Below are 10288 nucleotides of genomic sequence, written 5' to 3'. Positions count from 1 at the left end.
CGGCTCTCCAACCCGCCAGCCCTTCAGAGCCACCCACCGCCCCAGGATGCCCAAGGCCTCCTCCTCGCCGTTGTTCCCCTTCGCTCATGGCTGTGGCTGAGGGCCTCCAGCTACCCTAGCCCAGGACCCGCGCCCCCCCCCCCCCATCCTTGTTCGGCCCTCAGAATTAATGAATTCTTAAACCTAAAGAACCTCCTAAAGTTCTTGAAAATAGATACAAAACTGTATAAAATATGGGACTTGTTTCCAGACAATTTGATGAGTATTTTAATGCAATAACTTGCATAATTTCTCTTACTTTACATGTGCGTAGGTTTCTTATAATGTGTATTCTTGATAGAAATTAAATTTCATTATAATGTAAAATGCATATGTAAATCAGTCATACTTTCTCTATTAAAGATAAGTTATTTACATAACTCAGATTAATATTAGAGTAATAAACTATAATTCTTGTTTAGCTGTATTTGTCATTAATATAATCATTAATATTCTAACAATTTATAGTCAAAATAATGGCTAAACTATTATTTAAATTTTTCTTCACAAGTGCTCGAAATATCTTCTAAAAAAAAATCTATTGGACTTTAAAATAGGGAAATCTGCGGTAATGCTTTCTGTACACTTTCACATATGTTTATACATTTTTTTTTATAAATGTTAACTCAAAAAAACAAAAGCAATATGCTTCTACTGCTTACTGTCTTACTGAATAAAATTTTATCCAATCCAATGGCAAGTTTTCATTCAAGGTCTTTTTTACATCAAGCCAACATTCAGTAAACCTTTCAGGAATTTATCAGTTAAAATTTAAAATGGTAAAAAGCATAAATAAATATACTGGCACAGCTTTTTCTTAATTGGAAATAGATTTTTCTCCAGATAATACATCCTGACTCTAGTTTTTTATACCTCACTTCCTCCAAGATCTCTCTGCTTTCCCTCTCTTTTTTAGATCCACTCTCCTTCCATTTCCCTTGAAAAGGAGAAGTCCTCCAACATACAACCAAAAAGGATAAAACAGGATACAATGAAACAGCATAAAAGTCCTCATATCCTCATGGACAAGGTAAACCAATTTGAATAAAAGGGACCCAAGAGCAGGTAAAAGAGTCAGAACCATGCCTACTCTTACCATTAGGAGTTCCATAGAAATGCAAAGCCAGCAGTCATAACATACAGATAGAGGACATGGTATATTCTTGAGAATATAGAAAGCTGCATATGATATGTAGAGTATGTAGAGTCATTTATAACAGAGTTTATTTCTGACTAGATATTTGAATTCCCAAGGCTATGAGAGCATCACTTTTCTTGGTAAGGAAATAGCATACTTGACAGTTGTCAGAAGGGGTTTCTATGAGTTTTTCCAAATTAAAGAACAAATACTTTGATCTTTAAATGATCTCAGAACAAAAGTGTTGGGAGAGTGAGTAGAAATAAAAGATGGCTTCATTTTGAAAGGTACTAATAATTGATGCTGAAATGATAATAATTAATTCTCCGTAGTGTCTTAAATAGAGTAGCAGACTTTGAACTTTAAGAATTTAAATAGTTATTTAACATTTTATTTAACATTTTATTTTCTGTTATGATTTCTGGTTGTGCGATATTTATAATTACTACTACTGAGTGCACCGAGCAGTTGTCCTTGCATTTACTTGTGATACACAGGAAGTGGTCATCAAGTGCAATACGCTTTCCATTGTTTTTCTGGATTGCTTTTGAATTTTGAAATTCAAGAAGATTTTGTGGGTTTTAGAACCATGTCTTTTATCAGAGAGCTGTTTTGCAAATATTTTATTCCAGTACAGCTTTTCACTTTTTTATTTTATTTATTATTATTATTATTATTATTAAAAAATTTCACCTCCTCCCCTCCTCCCATTTCCCTCACCCTTCCCCCATCCCACCTCTCCCTCCCTCTCCAGTACAAAAAGCAGTCAGGGTTCCCTGACCTGTGGAAAGTCCAAGTTCCTCCCCGCTCCATCCAGGTCTAGGAAGGTAAGCATTCAAACAGGCTAGGTTCTCACAAAGCCAGTACATGCAGTAGAATCAAAACCCAGCGCCATTGTCCTCGGCTTCTCAGTCAGCCCTGCTTGTCAGCCACGTTCAGAGAGTCCGGTTTGCTCCATCAGTCACAGTCCAGCTGGCCTTGATGAGTTCCCGTTAGATCAGCCCCACCATCACAGTGGATGGGCACACCTCTCGTGGTCCTGACTTCCTTGTTCACGTTTTCCCTCCTGCTCCTCATTTGGACCTTGGGAGCTCAGTCCAGTGCTCCAATGTGGGTCTCTGTCTCTATCTCCATTCATCGCCAGATGAGGGTTCTATGGTGGTATGCAAGATATTCATCAGTGTGGCTATAGGAGAGGACCAGTTCAGGCACCCTCTCTTCAGCTGCTCAAGGAACAAGCTGGGGACATCTCCTTGGACACCTGGGAACCCTTCTAGAGTCCAGTCTCTTGTCAACCCTAAAATGGCTCCCTTAATTAAGATCTATACTTCCCTGCTCACATATCCACTCTTCCTCCATCCCAACAGTCCCATTCCCCCAAGCTCTCCCCATCCTGCCTTCTCACTTCTCTCTCACCATCTCCCCTTACCCCCACCCCATGCCCATCCTCAAGCTCTCAATTTTTACCTAGCAATCTTGTCTACTTCCAATATCCAGGAGGATAACTACATGTTTTTCTTTGAATTCACCTACCTATTTAGCTTTTCTACGATCACAAATTATAGGCTCAATGTCCTTTATTAATGTCCTTTATTAATGAGTGAGTACATACCATATTCATCTTTTTGCATCTGGGTTACCTCACTCAGGAGAGTGTTTTCTATTTCCTTCCATTAGCATGCAAAACTCAAGATGTCATTGTTTTTTACCGCTGAATAGTACTCTAATGCGTATATATTCCACACCTTAGACCCGGATATTAACCCACAAACCTATGAACACCTGATTTTCGACAAAGGAGCTAAAAGTATACAATGGAAGAAAGAAAGCATCTTCAACAAATGGTGATAGCAGAACTGGATGTCAACCTGTAGAAGAATGAAAATAGATCCATATCTATCACCATGCACAAAACTCAAATTTAAATGGATTAAAGACCTCAATATCAATCTGAACACACTGAACCTGATAGAAGAGAACGTGGGAAGTAGTCTACCACATATGGGCACAGGAGACCACTTCCTACATATAACCCCAGCAGCACAGACATTAAGGGCAACATTGAATAAATGGGACCTCCTAAAACTGAGAAGCTTCTGTAAAGCAAAGGACACTGTCATGAAGACAAAAAGGTAACCTACTGATTGGGAGAAGATCTTCACCAACCCTACAACAGACAAAGGTCTGATCTCTAAAATATATAAAGAACTCAAGAAACTAGATTTTAAAATGCTAATTAACCCAATTAAAAACTGGGGCTCTGAACTGAACAGAGAATTCTCAACTGATGAAGTTCAAATGGCCAAAAGACACTTAAGGTCATGTTTAACCTCCTTAGCGATCAGGGAAATGCAAACCAAAACAACTTTGAGATACCATCTTCCACCTGTCAGAATGGCTAAAATCAAAAACACCAATGATAGCCTTTGCTGGAGAGGATGTGGAGAAAGGGGAACACTCATCCATTTCTGGTGGGATTGAATACTTGGGCAACCACTTTGAAAATCAGTGTGGCGGTTTCTCAGGAAATTCAGGATCAACCTACCCCAGGATCCAGCAATACCACTCTGGGAATATACCCAAAAGAGAGCCTATCATACTGCAAAAGCATTTGTTCAACTATGTTCATAGCAGCTTTATTTGTAGTAGCCAGAACCTGGTAACAACCTAGATGCCCCTCAATGGAAGTTTTTCACTTTTTTAACAATATCTGTTGTGACTTGTTTTATAGTTTCTATAAAAAGCTGTTTTTTTCCATACTAAGGCTCGACTACTTTGCACAATATTAGCTGTTTATCTCTGTGTGGGTCTACTTCTGGTCTCTGCCTCATCCATGTATTAATGTGCCTTTCCCTCATGTACTTTTGGTAAGTTGTGTTTGTTCTTTTGCTAACATTATCCACTTGCCTACTGTGTCTAATAATAACTTGTTAAATGAGATCATATTGTTTCTGTATATTTACCGTCTTCTTTGTAGTATGCTGGCAAATGTGGTTCTTTTTGATGAACCATGATAGAATTGGATTTGATCCATAGGTCAAGATAGGAAGAACCAACAACCTAATAATAATAGACTTTAATTCATTACCATGAATAATCATTTCCCAATTATTTTTTAACTATTTCTGTGAGTATTTTCAAAAGTATGCATGTATTGGTTACAGTACATTTTCACTCTTTATCTCTAGCTTAGTTCTTCTATGTTTTCGGCCATACATTTTATGATTTCTGCAGCATTCCATGTTTTTCCTAAGTTATGAACTAGAATATATCTCAGGGGTAGGAGTTTTATTAGTGCTTGCAAATATTTTTAATATTGTTAAGATAAATTCTGAATTATATTGAGTTATTTAATAAGATTCACAAAATTTCATTTTCTATGTTTTTTTAACTTTTATAGTACAATAACACTAGAATTAGATGATTAAAGTTGTTACATATTTAATGTCACAGCATATATTATTATTATAACATCAATTGAGATCTTGAAAGACAGAAAATAATGTTTCACTTGAATGCATTTTAGAAATATTTATTCTAGTGTGTGTTAATGTAATTTACAAGAAACATAGTAAATGAAAATGACAAAATATTCTTTTAAGATTTGGAGATAAAATAAAGGAGATGTGGTAAGATAAAGATGGTATATAAATAGTTGATGTGGGAGGTGACGTATGCTTTGAATATTTCTTATTGCCATTGGTTAATAAAGAAGCTGTTTTTGGTCGATGACTTAAAAGAGTAATGTCAGGCTGAATGAAATATAGAGAGAGAGTAGGCAGAGTCAGAGAGAAGCCATGTAGCCCCACCAGATGGAACTTTACCTCGTAAGCCACAGCCACGTGGTGATACACAGATTAATAGAGATGGGTTAGTTTAGCATATAAGAGCTAGCTAAAAATATGATTACACTATTGGTTCAAGAGTATTGCAAATAATATAGTTTCTGGGTGATTATTTTGAGTCAAATCAGTCGGGAAACAAACTAGCATCCTCTGCCAACAAATAGTTATGGGGGAATTACAGAAAATACCCACTATAATTTGAAAGTTGTTTAAAAATCTATTCAACAGTTCAGGAAACTCACAACATTAAAATGGTTATGCTCGTCAAGCCCTTGAGGACTATAGGAAAGTCATTTAAAGAACAAAAACATAACCAGGACCCATCTAGATGACCCCATTAGTCTTTTATAATGACAACTGAAGATTTCCTAATAATCCACCAACATTTTTTGGACTGTTAAATGTGCCCTTTCATGAAATCCTCTCCTCCTTTCATGACAATTTGAATATATATTAAACCATTAAATACTAGCCTCTCATTTGCTCTTCTGAATGTCAGCTACAAGATCCTTAAGTATTCAGAGGTCATTAATGTTAAAAGAAATATGTTCTTTTAGTGATTCTATTTGAGGCAGATTTCTAAAAGTTGATTGCAAGATACTTAAATTTTCATGTGCCTTGCTTTGAAACATATTTCACTTTTTTGTATTTTGTTCTTTCTTAAAGTCATACGAAAACATTTTTCCATATTTCAGATTTTACTATTTATATTTCAACTGTTTAGAAGCAGTTTAGAAATACTTACCCTGGTGTATAACTAGTGTGAATCTATTGTTTTCAAAAGGGAAAACGAAGTTTATCATAACTTGAAGTCTTTAAAAGATTAACATTAAAAACTACATATATACAAATATAAAAAAACAGACCTATAAATTTTTTGTTAGTAAAACAAGATGCATAAAATCTTTTAAAAAACACAAAGAAACAAAAATATTCATTCCTTTCATGTAGACCAAGTAAGGAAACTGTAATTTCAGTGATTTTTCCTGTTGTGAAATAAAGACAAAAAGAATTTTTCAAAGAATATCTAGAAGTTTATAATGGAAGTGATGTTTTATTCAAACACCTCATTTCCTTTGTGATGTCTTTGAGTATTGCTCATGTCATTAAGCTTGGCTTCTTTATTCAATTATCTTTCGGAGGAGAATAGTTTGCCCAGCATTGAAAGTGATTCCAGAATAGAAGGTGGCTAAAGTTACCCATGACTAATGTGATAATAAAACAACCCTCAGAATAATATTTTTTTATTTTTTATATGTGGTAATAAAACAAACCTCAAAATACTATTTTTTCAAATTCATAGCTTTTCCCATCAATATTACAAGTTCTTTGGTACTGATATCAATACTTTTGTGGAACCAGAATATAAAGTCAGATTTATTTACTTAATAGGAATCAAGTATTGTCTCATAAAACTTAATGACTTATAAATTAGTATTTGCTTCTCAAATATTTTAGGCAGTGTAACCTTTCTTTCATTTTCATGCTACTCACTTGGTATAATAGGTTATATTCTGTGCTCCCACAGGTATACATCAAACTTCAATCTTAAATATTCTCTTTCACACTCTCTTCTCCACATTTCCCCACCTTTACTCTTTCACTGTCCATATAATTTTTGTGAAATAGATTATGTGCATAAATGAAAACATATGGCAACACTTCATGTTTTAATGATGCCATGCTATTGGAGTAGGATAAAACATAAAATATTTCAATTTTTCAAAATATATGTCATAAGTATCAAAAATATCTAATATTTTCTTTATTTTGTAGAAATAAATTAGTCATCAAAAATAGTAATAATTATGTATATTTACCGTTTCTGTTAGACTTTCTATTGCTGTGAAGAGACACCATGACCATGGTAACTCGTATAAGGGAAACATTTAATAGTGGTATTAAAAGCTGATAGACATTTAGACTGATTAATATCACCATGAAATTTTATTTTTCTGCAAAGAAAAGCTAAGTTATAAAATTTGCTGGCAAATGGCTTGGTTTGAATAAATTATATTCAGTAAAGTAACCTAAACAAATATCTTCCCTGTTATTTGTGGATCTTTTTTTTTTCTTTTTGAAAGTGAGAAGCCATAGCCTTTTATTTTGGTAAGGACACGGAATATCAGGTCTTCTACTCTATTAGGGAAGGCTGAGAAATGCTTGCAAAAGCTTTGCACAAAGAAGTGCTGGTAGAGACTTTTATTTTGGTGGAAACACAAACTCTGTCTCTGCAGCATCATGGGGGCTGGTGGTACCATGCCTGTGGCCCTTTCAATCTCAATGGTGGGTGGTATCATGGAGGTCACTACCAGAGCCACTAGCAGAATGGGGTGTACGGTGCAGAGTTCCACGATGGCACACTCTCTGAAGAAGGTTGTTATGCTGATATGGCTTGTGTGGTTGTGACTGTCCCATCAGTACTATCAAGGGTATTAATATCTCCTTGTGGACACAAGGTGTCTACACACCATGTCTGTCCTTCCTGTATGGGTCTGATCAGGGTCACTCTTGGAGCCCAGCATCCTCTTCACCCTCCTCCTCCTCCTTCAGGTCTTCCAGGATGAGACGGTCCAGGTCAGCCAGGAGACTGCCTTGACTTAGGCCTGTGGCCACTATGGAACTGCTGCTGACGTAAGTGCTGCTGGAGCGCAGCACCCTAGGGAGATGGTTCTGCTTATGGCTCTTGGAGGGTGGGCACAGGAAGTCCCCGGCACAGGGAGCTCTCTCGGATTGAGGCAATCTGCAGCTCAGAAGGAGCGGGTCTGTGTGCTACTCCGCTTCAAAACACGGTCCCAGCATTGAGACAGGATCCGAGTGGTAAGCCGCATCCGGAACAGGTGATGGGGATCCCATCTGTGCCCGGCCACGGAAGTTGTGTTGACACTTTGGGCAGTGGAACTCGATTAACCCCATATCTTGTCGGTTCATAAAGCTTCTGACACTTGTGACATCTTGACACCTCCTGACTCTCTGACTTTGCGTGCTTAAGATGGAATACCTCTAGAAGTTTTGGGGGAGGCTGTTTTTTGTTTCCTGGCCGTGAAATAATCACACAGAAATCTATATTAAATGAAATACAGTTTGGCCAATAGCTTAAGCTACTTCTGTCCAACTCTTTTATCTTAAACTAACCTATCTCCATTAATCTGTGCATCACCATGAGGTCGTGGTTTACCGGCAAAGTTTCAGCAGGCTCTGGTGGAAGCATCTGTCTGGCTGGATCTACATGGCTTCTCTCTGACTCCACCTACTTTCTCTCTCCATCTTTGTTTGGATTTCCCACCTGGCTTTTCTCTGTTAAGCCATTGGTCGAAAACAGCTTTATTTGTTAATAATTTAAAGCCCCACATATACAGAAGGACTTCCCACATTATAGAAGCAGTCTTAGGGGATGAAAGATGGTAAAATATAGAAAGAATATAAAAATATGATCATCCTGGGATTGAGAAGGTTTAGTAGGGAAGAAGTAGGGATAAGGATGTAAGGAAGATGAGTCTATGGGGAGGGTTAACCATATTAAAAGCCCTATGCAAACCTACTCTCTTCCTACCACATTTAAAATATACCTAATATTTAATAAAGGCAAGTTTTATGGGATATGCCCTTCATGGCTGGGAAAAGCTGCTCCCAGAAGCTGCAGGTAATTAAACAAAAGGCTCCATGTTTAGAGTGGGATACACCTTTATGAATTTTTGATCAAGAAGTTCCCAGGTTCCCCCAATGAAGTAGCCTGTTTTTATTCCTCTTGGTATCCCACTAAAATTAGATGATAATATATTATTGCTGAGGACACTATACCTTTCATTTTTATAATATAGACAAAACAAGTTTAAATGGAGTTTGACGCTACCTCGCTATTGACTATCTTTAATATTTTCAGAGGATACTGTGAAGAATTTTGGAAGACACTAATGATCTTGCCAAGATGTGTATTCATCAGACAAGGAGTCCAGATACGAAGTGTCTACCTGTTTAATAACAGCAATAGGTATGGGGATAAGCAAGTAGTCTCTGATTTGTTTTAAGTATGTGCCACAGGAGTGAATCTATGCTTTTAAGGAAATGATTAATGCTGTTTAACTAAATTGATGCAATGTCAACCTGCCTTCGAAATATGATTACACATAAACAAACGTTATCATCATTGATGAGAGAAAATTATCTTTCCAGTGAACAAGAGAATGAACAAATAGATGGCTGCACAAAGTACTGGAAATAGTCGTGGGAATGAAGTAAAATAGTCCTAGGCATGAAGAAATGCATGACTGCATGATGTATTAAGAATAGTCACGGGAATGGAGGAATGTATGGCAGCAGGAGATACTGAGAACAGTCATAGTTAAGTTTTCAGTCCTAAGCAAGACCTTTTGACCATCTCTACATTTCAGAAACTGCTGCAGAAGAGGGAATTATTTTTAACAAAAGTAAGAGATAGAAGATAAGAAAAAAGGCGACACACACGATGTCATTTTGGAAGCAAGGCATGGCCAATGCGGTCACAATCTCACAGTATCTGCAGATTCATGCACAGGCTGTGCAGAAGAGTGGGCCATTAGATGTCAGGCATAGACAGAAAAGGAACTCTAGAGGTTCTACTCCTCACTGAAAGTTATTTCTTCTGATAGACTCAAAAAAACATTGAAATTACCACCTCCATTTGTATTAATCGCTTTCTATTCTTGCCATTGCCATGATCAAAAGCAATTTATGGAGGAAAGTGTTTATTTCACCTTATAGCTTACGTGAAAGGAAGTCAGGGCCAGAACTGAAGAGACCATTTTCTAAAATTCTGCTTACTGGTTTGTTCTCCATGGCTTGCTCTGTTCACATTCTTACAGAACCCAGAACCACCTGCCCAGCCTTAGCACCACCTCCAGTTGCCAAGAAAATATCTTACAGACTTACCTACACGCTATCTAATGGAGACCTCTAAATTGAGGTTCCTCTTCCCAGATAATTGTACCTTGCGTAAAGTTAACAAAAACAATCAATCAGCAAATTTGTGAGCCCACTGATGACCCTAGCAGGGTTTAATGGATACTTTCCCTCCAGTGTTCACACAGATCCGTCATTAAGTATTTGTCAAGGTCCCATTTATCTATTTGAAGGAACTGGTATTGAACCCAGGGCATCACACATGGTAGGAAATTTTCTATCACCGAACCACATTTCAATTTGTCTTGATCAGAACCTTGCCGAACTGAAACAAATGATTCAGATTCCTGACATTTTGCTTCTAATTTTGTATACTTTCCTCCCTCAA

At 37.0% G+C, this 10288-nt stretch overlaps 1 pseudogene; it reads right to left on the bottom strand.

Annotated features, from left to right (window-relative positions):
• Positions 1-7527: 7527 nt before the first annotated feature.
• LOC146889332 (shiftless antiviral inhibitor of ribosomal frameshifting protein homolog pseudogene) lies at positions 7528-9837 on the bottom strand (annotated as a pseudogene).
• Positions 9838-10288: the final 451 nt, after the last annotated feature.

This window comes from Myodes glareolus, chromosome 27, assembly GCF_982192425.1.
Source record: "Myodes glareolus chromosome 27, mMyoGla1.1, whole genome shotgun sequence".
NCBI lineage: Eukaryota > Metazoa > Chordata > Mammalia > Rodentia > Cricetidae > Myodes > Myodes glareolus.
The sequence above is the reverse complement of the archived record's forward strand: the minus strand, read 5'-3'. Positions and strand labels throughout refer to the sequence as shown.